This window comes from Dermacentor andersoni, chromosome 1 (assembly GCF_023375885.2).
Source record: "Dermacentor andersoni chromosome 1, qqDerAnde1_hic_scaffold, whole genome shotgun sequence".
In the NCBI taxonomy this organism is placed as follows: domain Eukaryota; kingdom Metazoa; phylum Arthropoda; class Arachnida; order Ixodida; family Ixodidae; genus Dermacentor; species Dermacentor andersoni.
In genome coordinates this window covers 285,964,778-285,976,540 of record NC_092814.1, presented here as the reverse complement: position 1 = coordinate 285,976,540, position 11,763 = coordinate 285,964,778, and the positions used below count along the sequence as shown (strand labels likewise).

General features: G+C 42.8%; 1 long non-coding RNA gene across 2 annotated transcripts; it reads left to right on the top strand.

Annotated features, from left to right (window-relative positions):
- Window positions 1-1,780: 1,780 nt before the first annotated feature.
- LOC126548554 (uncharacterized) lies at window positions 1,781-10,299 on the top strand. 2 transcript variants are annotated; one of them, XR_008609158.2, is made up of 4 exons: window positions 1,781-2,679; window positions 3,670-3,776; window positions 6,447-6,591; window positions 9,338-10,299. It is a non-coding gene; the product is annotated as an uncharacterized lncRNA (long non-coding RNA). The 2 variants fall into 2 exon arrangements; XR_008609159.2 differs by lacking the exon at window positions 3,670-3,776 and having other exon boundaries at window positions 1,789-2,679; window positions 9,338-9,600.
- The last annotated feature ends 1,464 nt before the right edge of the window (window positions 10,300-11,763 follow it).

Genomic DNA, 11,763 nt, shown 5'->3' with positions numbered 1-11,763 from the left:
CTTAAACTGGTTTTAACAGGGACCTGTTTAGCAACAAACAGGTATAAACAGGACCAGTTTACACACGAACAGGTTTGAACGGGGTCCCGTTTGGCATGCAAACAGGTATAAACTGGACCAGTTTACACACGAACAGGTCTGAACGGGGTCCCGTTTGGCATGCAAACAGGTATAAACTGGACCAGTTCACACATGAACAGGGCTGAGCGGGGTCCCGTTTGGCATGCAAGCAGGTATAGGCACGACCAGTTCAAGCAGAAATGGGTCTTAACAGGGGCCCTGTTTGCAACTAAACTGGCTTATACTGGACACAGTGACACCATATAGGGTCGCCTGTTTGGCACAAAAGCTGGTTTATTCTGGAGCTTTGTGGCAACCATACTGGATGGTATCATGCATACGAGTTTAATGCTTGAATAGAACTGGGGAGGAACTTTTTATTGTTCGACATCCTGACAATTTAGCCCCTAGTGCTAAATTGGGGCCATTATCAAGCTCTACAGAAATTGAGTGACCACCTCGGAACATTCACAGACCAAACTGCGATATGCTAGCTGCGAATTTCAAACCGATTCCCGGTCCTGCCCAGTTGAAAAAGACACAGGAATTCCTGCTGCAACTACAGCAATTTCTGTTGTACGACAGAAGTTCCTAACGTTTCTGAAGTTGCGACAGACATTTCTGACGTTACGACAGCGATTCTGACGTCGCAACAGAAACATTCGGTCGCGACGGCCAAGAGTTCTGAAATCGCAACAGAAGTACTTTCCGTCGCGGCCCTTTAAAATGTCAGCTTCGCATCGGTGGTGTACACTGTACTTTTTTTCTTGCGCGGTATTCAATCGTGCTTCTTTGGAGCCGGCAGTACTGATAGCACCGACACCGGCATTAAAGTCGACGTTGCCAATTGTTATAATTGTGCCGTGACGACGCGGCACCAGCAACACCCTACCGGCCACCTCAAAATCGGCCGCTGATCAAAATCATACCATCTGCGGGAATGGCTGCGTATCCGCTTTGTTTTATTTGGTAAGATGGGGCACACAGGCCTGTGGACTTACATGTGCGGTTACACTGACACATTAGTTAATTTCCCAGAAATATTGCACAAGCATATGCGAAGCGGGAAAGAAGTTTTGGATTGTTCCACAAAGTTGCGTGAAAAGCTGTCTCGCTCGGGTCTCATTAATCTGGTACAGCGCTGCCGTGAGAAGCCAGTATTCTGTCGAGATGAAGACTCACCCACGAGTGTTTATGTAGCTATATTGTATTGAACACACGAATTATATGCGAGCTCAAAAGTGTAAAGAGCAAGAGACAACTGTCGAAATTAGCAGTAACAACCCTCAGTGTCCCCGGTCACCGTTGTCCGTTTCTGAATTTCGTATGAAATATGGATATCGTTACAGCAAAATCGATGGTCTAGCACTCCACGATGTACCTGTCGATGGTAACAACACTTTTGCTCATCTAGAGATGCGGCAGTTGACGCGGTGAAGTGAAAGCGCATCGTGGCTTTTAAAATGTAAATGTAAACAGCAACCCAGCATATTAGAGGTTGGATTGCGCAACATTTTTACGAGACACACAGAAGAGACACACACCACAGAGCGCTCTGTGGTGTGTGTCTCTTCTGTGTGTCTCGTAAAAATGTTGCGCAATCCAACCTCTAATATGCTATACCAACACGCCCAGTCGTCAGCCTTGGCAGCAACCCAGACAGCAATTTGCACTCTTGACATAGCTTCAACATACGCCAGCAGCGATGTTTGGCGTGGTGCAGTGGTAAGATCCTTGTCTCGGAACCGTCTGGTCCAAAGTTCGAATCCTAGGCAAAAGGCATTTTTTTTCCTACTTTTATTTTTTTATTTTATTTCGTATTAATAATTTTACATAACCTTAAAATGACCTCTGTCAATTTTTAATCAAATATTGATCAGGAACTACATAATTTTCGACTACAGGGCGTCACACTACAGAGAACAGAACGACAGTCACAACGTCCCAAAATACGACAGACTGAAAATTTGCTGTTGTGTTTTTCAAGTGGGTGAGACGTCTATACGGCGTATACGCAGATTGCTGTCCTCTCTATTAAAAGCAACGTTGCTGAAACACGTCGTACAAGACGCTGTACGACTCGCATAACATCGAAATACAACGCCGTCACCATCCATGAGATCACCGAAAGCACGGTCGCTTTCGGTGGCGGCCTACAGATGGCAGCACAGGTAGCGCCGGTAAAGTTACAGGTGATATTATTTTGCCGTCCTCAGTTGTCGCCACATGTGAGTGCTTGCTGCATTGACGCCGTCCGATGTAGTTGTTTAATCGTGTGTACGCTGTGCCGAGAGAAATTGTGGTGCATTTTGTATGCATTGAGAATCACAAAACCCCTGGGACCGCGTAATGTAGCCCGCAGTATCCTTCGTGTGGTGCGCCGATGTCGAAGATATGACCCTTCGCGCTTCCTTTGTTCCGGGCTCATGAACAGGATCTCCTCCTCTGGCACTGTCGCATCGTATCGCGCTGTACGGGAGAATTTGGTGAAAGTTGTGCTCTTACGTCCTGTAGTTGATCCGCAATTCAACAGTGTGTGCGCCGGAAGGACCGTTGGTGCAGTCGATGCCGCGGCACCTGTGACGCTAAAAGGAGCGTTTTCCGAGTACGCCTAGAAAGGTAAGTCCGGCGCTTGCGCGCATTCTTCCTCTCTATGGTTCGTGAAGTGTGCGTTGTTGTACTTATCGCAAGATCCGTACAACAACCGGATGCGGATTTGTAAAGCAGCAAGAATTATAAATGTGCTTTTCAAATGGTTGTTCTTCATGTCGCAGTGCACATTTAGCAAAAAGTTCCATGGAAATTGCCCTAAAACGTATTCATGTTACCAACAGCTCTATCTGTGGTTTATTTACTTTCACCTATGAAGCACGCTAGCGCGGGTGGTTCTTTGATCTAAATGGGCACAAAAATTCAAGCAAAGAAAGTTACTGTTTGTGTACATAATTTTTCATTAAGAAATGGTATAGTCATTTCTAGAAGTAGTACGTCGATGTGTCGTCGTCACAGCTAACAGCTGCGCGAGATAGCACCCGATTTCTTCGTCGACGCATGGCCAGATTTTTAGCTTGTATGGAAATTCTTCTGTTTATAGTGTGTCGTCAGATGACGTGTATTAGTGTCCTGTGTGTTTTCGTGTACTTGTAAAGGATTCCGATCTAGCAGAGAAGCCGAAATTACATAAGCAATGTTTCTTTTTAATCGAAAAATCTTTCTCTTTTCTGTATTGTCTCTCCAGAAATGAGGTGGTCTGTTGTAATTTTAAGCGCATCGTCCTTTGGGAGCAGTGCTTTGTTGCGCCGCATAGACAAGTTAGGTTTTGGAACGCTTTTCATGTCCTAAGGAATTTTTTGATAGTACAATTCACATTTCACGTTATACAGCTGTACGTTTGTGTGAAACTTTTCATAGTAGATTCATGTTCTCTACAGTTCGATTTACGTGTTATTTAACCGCCTGTGATGTTACAATCAGATATTTGCACAACCAGTTGCAGCTTCATGTAACTGGTTGTATGAGACTTTTTTCAAAATATGACGTGATCTTTTTATATCACAAGTTTGCAGTTTCAGCAGGGATTACAATAAATAAGTATTTATTATTGTTTAGGGATGGCAAGATTTTGTGAACCAGAGGCACCTCCACATATGCACCTGCGGCACTTCTGCAGCCTCAACAGCACACGGAAAAGTACCTGATGTGCATGCTGTGACAAGGTGTGTGCAAAGCAGTTGCTGCCACTTACAAGAGCTGCAGATTTTGTTGGTATCATCCATGTTTGGAAACTCCTGAATTTTTCGTGGGTTTACAAATGTGGGCTCATTTTACAATTTTATTAATGTCATTTTAGAAAGACAATGAAGTTGTGTTGGTTAAGATGTTTTAAAGCTGTTGAGAGATTGACGGTATGACATTGTTAAAATGCATGTAAAAAATTAATTATAATGGTACTTGTGCTGCTTTAGTATTAGCGATGCAATATCTCTAACGAGAACATCAGAGGGGCACGTGCTTTTAGGAAGTTTAGTCAGATAAATTCCTGAAGCAGCGTAAAGCTCTGTAATCTAAAAAAAAATTTTGTCAGTTACTGGTTTCAAGTTCGCTGCTGCTTTTCGTGCTGCACGACAAGTTAAATAATGGTTGATAATGTGTGTGTGACGTAATAGTTCTGCGCAAACACACGAGGTGGAGAGAAGTAATTAATAAAGGGAAAATCAGACATCCACCCGCTCGTACCATTTGCAACAAAGGAAACCTGTATGTGTTCCTCAAAAGGAAAGCCGCACAGTTGAAGAAAAATTCGTCCTGGTCCGGGACTCGAACCCGGGACTACCGCCTTTCCGAGGCAGCCACTCTACCATCTGAGATAACCAGCTGGCTAGCACATGGCAAGGCGAAGTCGAATTACTTGACAACGCGAAGCAAAAGCAAGGGTTTGACATAATGTTTTTTTCTCCTTTATTAATTACTTCTCTACACCTTGCGCATTTCCGCAGAACTATTACGTCAGACCCTTGCCTTTGCTTCATGTTGTCGACAAATTCGACTTGGCCCGGCCATCTGCTAGCCGCCTGGTTATCTTAGATGGTAAAGCGGCTGTCCCGGAAAGGCGGTGGTCCCGGGTTTGAGTCCCAGACCTGGACGGTTTCTTTTTTTCAATTGTGAGGCTTTCCTTTCGAGGAATCCGTACGGGTTTCTTTTGTAGCAATTGCTACGAGCGGGTAGATGTGCGATTTTCCCTTTATTAATAATGTGTGTGTGTATGCAACAATGGGGGTGCTGAGAGCAAGCTTTAAAATAATGTGTGCTATGTCCCCAACAAAGAATTTAGTGTCTGCAGCATTTTTACAAAATATTATGTTCACAGGTTGGCAGGTATGACATAATGTACAACAATAATGTACAACACTTTTGCTGTAGATGCATTTTCATAACGTCCATTTTCTGTCTACTTGAATCGTATATTTAGAATTTGGCCCACCTTCAGTTTGATCAAGTTACATAGGTAGCCCCCTCTGAGTTAAATATAATTAGGAGCTATTGTAAATATGCATGATATACCTACTCACTGTATTGTGACAGATATTTTTAGGGACTGTGTTGTGAGGCATGCTTTACCTGTATGTCTTGCTGCAGCTTGCCCGACAAAAGCATAAATGCTTTGCCCACCTTTATTATTATGCTTTCATGTAGACTTCTAACATCTGTGCCCACATAGACTCCATGTTCTTAATTACATTTTTCTAAGTATTCACTGTTGTGCATTACATTATTGTGTTACATTACTGTGCATTACATGTTTTTCTTTGTTTTATTTTGGAGGGGGTATTCATTTCTATAATAGTACAGAGAATAGGAGTTCAAAACAAAAAGCCACGAAAGGTGGCTTAAAAGTGTATGAAGCTTGGAATTCTACATTCCATCCCCTAAAGCGCTACCAGTAGTAAAAGATTCCTAATTGTCTTTTTTAGAAGCTAGCTGCCAGATACATAGTCGCATTAGGAGAGTATGTTATTTTTTCTTCTTTGGTCTGACTTGTTTTGTTGAATGTTCTCCTTGTTCAGAATTTGTTTTCTTGCCACCTCATGCAATACTCCAACTGGAGCCTATGAGCTATGTGTATAATAAATAAGTAAATTCCTAAAGCATGCAACAAACCATGCAGCATAGCATTTAAATGTTGCCAGTTTATAATGCTTCTTGAGTGCAGCGCATCATGGAGCTTGAGGCTGATCTCTTCAGATGTAAAACAAATTGCAGGGTATGAAAATGTGGTCCTACAAACTGCTGGTTACGCATGTCAGTCAGCCTGTTCCAGTGGTCACAAGTGAGAATGTAACCAGAAGCTGGGCGTGCTCGGCCATTTTGCATATGGCACAGGATAAAGCTTCACCTCTGCCATTGCTTCTCTTATAATAATGGCCTCCGAGTATACATGCCGAGTTATGCTTCTGGGGACACCTATTAGTTAACCTTATCAGGTAATACCATTAGCCTTATGGGTGCTATAATGTTGCAGTGCCTGCAGGATGGCCAGCATTACAACACATTAAAATTATTGTACAAGTCATGCAATGGTATCGGGCTTGGCCCACCAAGTGACAACCTTTAATTACACTATACCTGGGATCAGCTCACTCAGTCAGGGAGACACCCATGCATAAGGGGAGGGGTATGGCAAATAGAGGGCGTTCGATTAATCTTTCTCACATAGATAGCTGATACATATAATCTTTCTTAAATTGGATGCTTTGTTGCTCAAAGTGAAGTTACTTATGGGCATAATGTCAGCATTTCGATCCTATTTATGCTTAACGAAAGTTGCTTTGTTCAGTGTCACTTTTTATATTGTTTCGCTTGTGATTCTAAGCTCACTTGTTTTATAGCTGCTGTAGGTATGGCTGGACCTGGAGAAGAAGTGTAAGCAGACCATGCTATGTTGCTGATCTGCGCTGATCTCCACATCCAAGTTGGTCCCGCGACAGTTGGGCACCATTGTGCCTTGCTTCATTGACAAGGTGATATAATATGGTGAGCTTGTACTTCAATATCGGTATTGAAAATTATGTTAAGGAAAAAAGACAAGGATTGGTCTTTATGATAGATACACTCATTTTCTTTCTTTAAGGTGTTCTTTTGACACTGTTCTGCATGGACAAATTTTTAGAGAATTATAACAGTCCTTTATTGCAAAGTGCCATGGCGCTAGTTTATGCGTTAAACTAGCACTCTTTCACCAAAAAAAGCCTTATTTAGCACACAATTCACAAGGAAAGAAAGGAGGCAACAGGACAGAGTGCTACTAACAGTTCAGTATTATTGCTCGCACAGTGATATTGTGCAAAAGGTGAAAGGGGGAGAATAGATCTGAATACATGCTGTTCGCACAGAAACATGGTGAGCGTGACACTTGTTTTACAATGATAAGAAGCAGTCTCACTGTCTAGTAATTCTCTGCATGGGGAGCTAGCGCTAGGTTCCTCGTCATACATATAAGAAAAGCCTCAGATATCTCTCCAGCGCTTTTGTCTTTATATTTTGTCACGATCAAGCAGCTTTCAAACATAGGTGCATGTGCGCCGAGAGCAGTGCACTACCACTGCTAACTGACCCATGCATCAAGTTTGCTTGGTCACGCTGCCAGTCATTTATACATTGGCCGGTTTATCCGATGTAGCCTCTACTGCACGAAATGGTATGTGATAGACACTGCACCTGTGTACTGTACGTGCTTTCTTACATGATTTTTTTTTCAGAGATAGTGATGCAGGCCTTTTCATTATTTACATGCCTACACAACAAACCAAGCCAGCATGAGGCAACTGTTCTCGGCACGAAACAAACATGATTCGTTAGTTTTCGTTCATTGGTGCGATCACACTAAGGCAGACAAGCTTGTAGGCTGTGCTTCTGCAATTTGTACAGCACACTGACAGCACTGGTGTGGGCCTCATCTGTGGGCTGACTTATGGCACCTTCTGCAGCGGACCACTTGTGTTGGGCGAGGCACCAATGTTGACGTTTGTTCCCTTGTGCAAAACAGCAGTTCTAGGTTTTGAGTAGTTGTAGGAAGACAAGGTAAACACAACTTCCATGGCTTGAGTGGGCTCATTTCTCTTGGGGCATCAAGCTTTTTTACTTGCAACTGTGCAGAGGTGCTTCCCTAGAGTCTGTGTGAAAATGGCATAGAGTTGTGCATTCGGGAACTCCTGAACAATGATCTGCTATAGTTAGGGCTTTGCGAAAATGCACTGTCTACCAATTGGTAGAAGGTGCATTATTCAGCCACTGATTTCCTGTTGGCATGCTTGCACTCGTGCTGTCAGTAATTTCTTGGCTTGCCGAATTATCTTGAGGCCCCACGCTGATGATGCTACCGATGTCGTCATGTGCAGACTTTTCAGGATGAGGTTTTTTGCTTTGCAAATGTTGTTGAAAGGTAGGTGGTGCTTACAGGTAGCTATTCTAGATATTAGTGGAATGAATTGGCCCATCTTGCTTCATCAAACATCGTCACGCCGACATCAGTTGCACAAACAAAAAACCTGGCCTACTCGCAGCGTCGTGCATGAAGAAACAAACAAATCAGCTGCTGGATTGTCTTGACATGGCATACTAAGCTGAGACCGGAACTGCTGTAGCTACAAACCAGGCAGAGACGATGATGATGAGCAGGGATTTGCAGTAGCGCCACTTCGTGGGGCAGCAAGGAGGCTCCGTTCAAAACAAAAATGTCGTTCAGCAAGTAGAACCATGCAACGGTCAGAGTCGGTGCATGGTGCTCTCGATCAAGTTGGCTCAAGGAGTGTCCGAAAAATCAGACGAGAGGTTGCAAGGCGACCGAACTTTCGGAAGTTGTTATACATTATGGTCCATGGGGAGAATGGCGGTGCCGTGAAGCAGACCGAGTAATCAAGTCCGAATTTTCGGAGTCCGGAAAATCAGTCGGCGACTGTACCTATACCTATGTGTCTATGTATACCTAGGTGCAACAGTGTTTGCTATGATCTGTGCAAGAATTGCTGTTGCCCGTAGATGCCCAACATGTTGGGTGTCAAGTTGTAAAATACCTTGCAAAAGTGATCTACGGGAAAATACCGCTTCTGCTATATTTCGCTTTTGCAAGAAATTTTGCGGCTGCTGGCACCTACCTTAAAAGGCTTTGTATGGTCTTCGCATGGCCAGGGCCTTCTACTTTTGTGAGTTTGCTTATCTCGAAATTTACCCCAGTTTTTATAACTTCAAGTTGGCGGGATCCCTAGTCTCCTTTAACGTGTACCCAATAGACCTTACATAGGGGTTTTGGCATTTCCCTGCCATCTAAATGCAGCCATTGTGGCCGGGATTCAATCCCACGCCCTCTGCCTGAGCAGCGCAATGTCAAAGCCAGTACACTACGGTATTTTGCTGGCAGAAGGGTTTAGTTTCTGAATAATTTATTGTCTCAACCTGTCGGTGTTGTTTTTAAAGGTATTTCATGTTTGTATTCTGTTGCTTCAATACTAGTAATTATTGCTAATCAAACGATGTGTCCATCTTTTTCCTATAACACTTGCTTCAATCGCCTGCTAATTATGACAGCTTATTCTCCCACAGTACTCCATGTTCCCTTGAAACATAGGCATTGCATGAAACCACATATTTTTCAATAAGATTTATTCATTATCTCCTATGACCGGAATGCTGAACCTTTCTTATCTGTGGGAACATAGGCGAATTTGCCTATGTGCCAACCTGTTGCATGAGTCAAGATAAATTATTGGCTTTACTTTTTCAGGTGCCCTGCTCGCTCTCACCCAAGCAACCCACTCCAGCGGTCTTCTCTCGGCAGACTGGATGCATCGAAATACCGTTAGAACGTCCAATAAACAGTGCTTGGGACATTTATGACATGCTTTTTTTTAAGCCGGATGACTTCAGGCTTAATGAAAGCTCAAGTTGGTGTACAGAAATACCTACGTAAAGTATACTTGTCTTTTTCACTTACAAGTACATGCCAATACTTTGCCTGACATTTTTCACCCCAAAATTATGCTTTACTGTGGATTTGTGAACAAACCATTACAACAAAAAGCACTGCATTAAAACGAGTACAAGTAATCGAACAAATACTAAATCTGCAAGAATTACATTTGCATACTAGTAGTAAATATGAAAATGAGGTGCAGTCTTCTTCAGGGTGCATTTTCTTGTAGGTCATACATAGAGAACGTACTCGTGGGTCATACAAAACTTGTTCATGATGTATCACATCAGTGTTGGTAGTGCTAATCAATTTATGCCGAAAATTGTGTTTATCTTCGTATCAAGCAATGTACCAGGCAAACCTACATGTGAAAGTGGCATTCTTGTTGCAAACATAATGCAGATCTACTTCTCTTCAATGCTGATCGCAAATACACAAATGTACAAAATAGGTTTAAGAGTAAATTATATTAAGCAACATCAATCCATTCTGAAAGGACCAGGTATGAATGCAGCAAAATATAGGTCTGAACAGGGGCAAACAGGTCTGGGTTAGATAGGACGGGATTAAACGGGTCAGGATTAAACAGGATTTAAACGGGTCAGGATCAAACAGGATTTAAACGGGTCAGGTTTAAACAGGATATAAACGGGTCAGGTTTAAACAGGAATAAACAGGATTTAAACAGGTCAGGACTGAACAGGATCAAACGGGGTCCCGTTCCATAACCCTATTTGATGAAACCCGTTTGAAAACAAATAGGATTTTCTAGTAGGGAAGAATGAGGAGTGAGGATAGACGGGGAATATCTCAGGAACATACGGTTTGCAGAAGACATTGTCCTATGCTAAACAAGTGATCATCCTATGCTGGATACCTGGCCACAGTGGCTTAAAAGGCAAGGAAGTTGCTGAAGAGAAAGCTACCTCAGTAGCTTTTAGCGACACGGACACAAACATACCCATTCGAGCAATAGATCTTAAACCATATTTGCGTCACAAGCTGAAAATCCACTGGCAGACACAGTGGAATACTCAGATATCCAATAAGCTGCACTTGATGAAACCCAAATTAGAAGATTGGATATCGGAGAAAACACCACGATATAGCGAAGTGCTCCTTTGCTGATTAAGAATAGGACGTACTTACGGCACTCACTCTTACCTCTAGACTGGGGGGTATCCTCCGACTTGTAGTAAGTGCGGCAAAAATCTCACAGTCCTGCACGTTCTTATTCAATGCCGTGCAATAGAAGTACGAAGGGAAAAGTATTTGACATCTGCATATCGCGTAAGCTTACCTCTTCACCCGACATTTTTTCTTAGCGATGAACCGCTTTTAATCTGAAATTAGTCTTACAGTTTTTAGCAGAAACAAACACTGAAAATTATTTGGCCAGGTAATTTTTAGCACACGTATAACATCCGTTGTACTCAATGGCTTTCTTGAAGCTGTAGTGTCATTGTTATGTGTTGTTGCATCATGTTTTTAACGAAACCCTATTGACATGGCCCACATCACTACCTTGTCAGTGTCATTATTTTATCACCTATATATTTTACGCCATTTACAGCGACAGGCTTTAGGTCCTTTTACAGCCATGTCACATCTTCACATCTACCATGAGGAATTCATTGTCCACGCCCTTCACAATACATCGTTAACATGACCATTTGTCATGGCGTTCTTCGGCCATACCTGGCCCTTGCGCCATAAAACACCACATATCATCGAAGACATTGTCCTATTCAGTAACGACGTGGATAAATTGGAACAAATGACTGAGGACCTTAGCAGAGATAGTGGACAAGTTGGGTTGAAGATTAATGTGGCAGAATACAAAGGTAATGTTACTGGCAAGGAAGCTAGAACTCCTGAATTTGAGTCAGCCTCTAAAATCTGTGCCAAAGTTCGTTTACCTGGGTCAATTGCCTAAAAGGGACGGCAGGCATTACTAAATCATGACCGGGAGCTTACCTCTATCCCCGAAAAGAAAATGCCAGGTGTAACGTTAAAAGACAGGAAGATGGCGGTGTGGATTACAAAGCGACAGGGGAACCCGATATTCCAGTCGACACTGAAAGGAAAAATATGGAGCTTCGCACGCCATGTAATTTGTGGGGCTGAGAGTTACATTATTAGACATTGTTACATTATTAGACATGATTACATTATTAGAAATTATTACATTATTAGTTAATAGAGTTACACAATGGGTGCCAAGGTAAGCGCAGTCG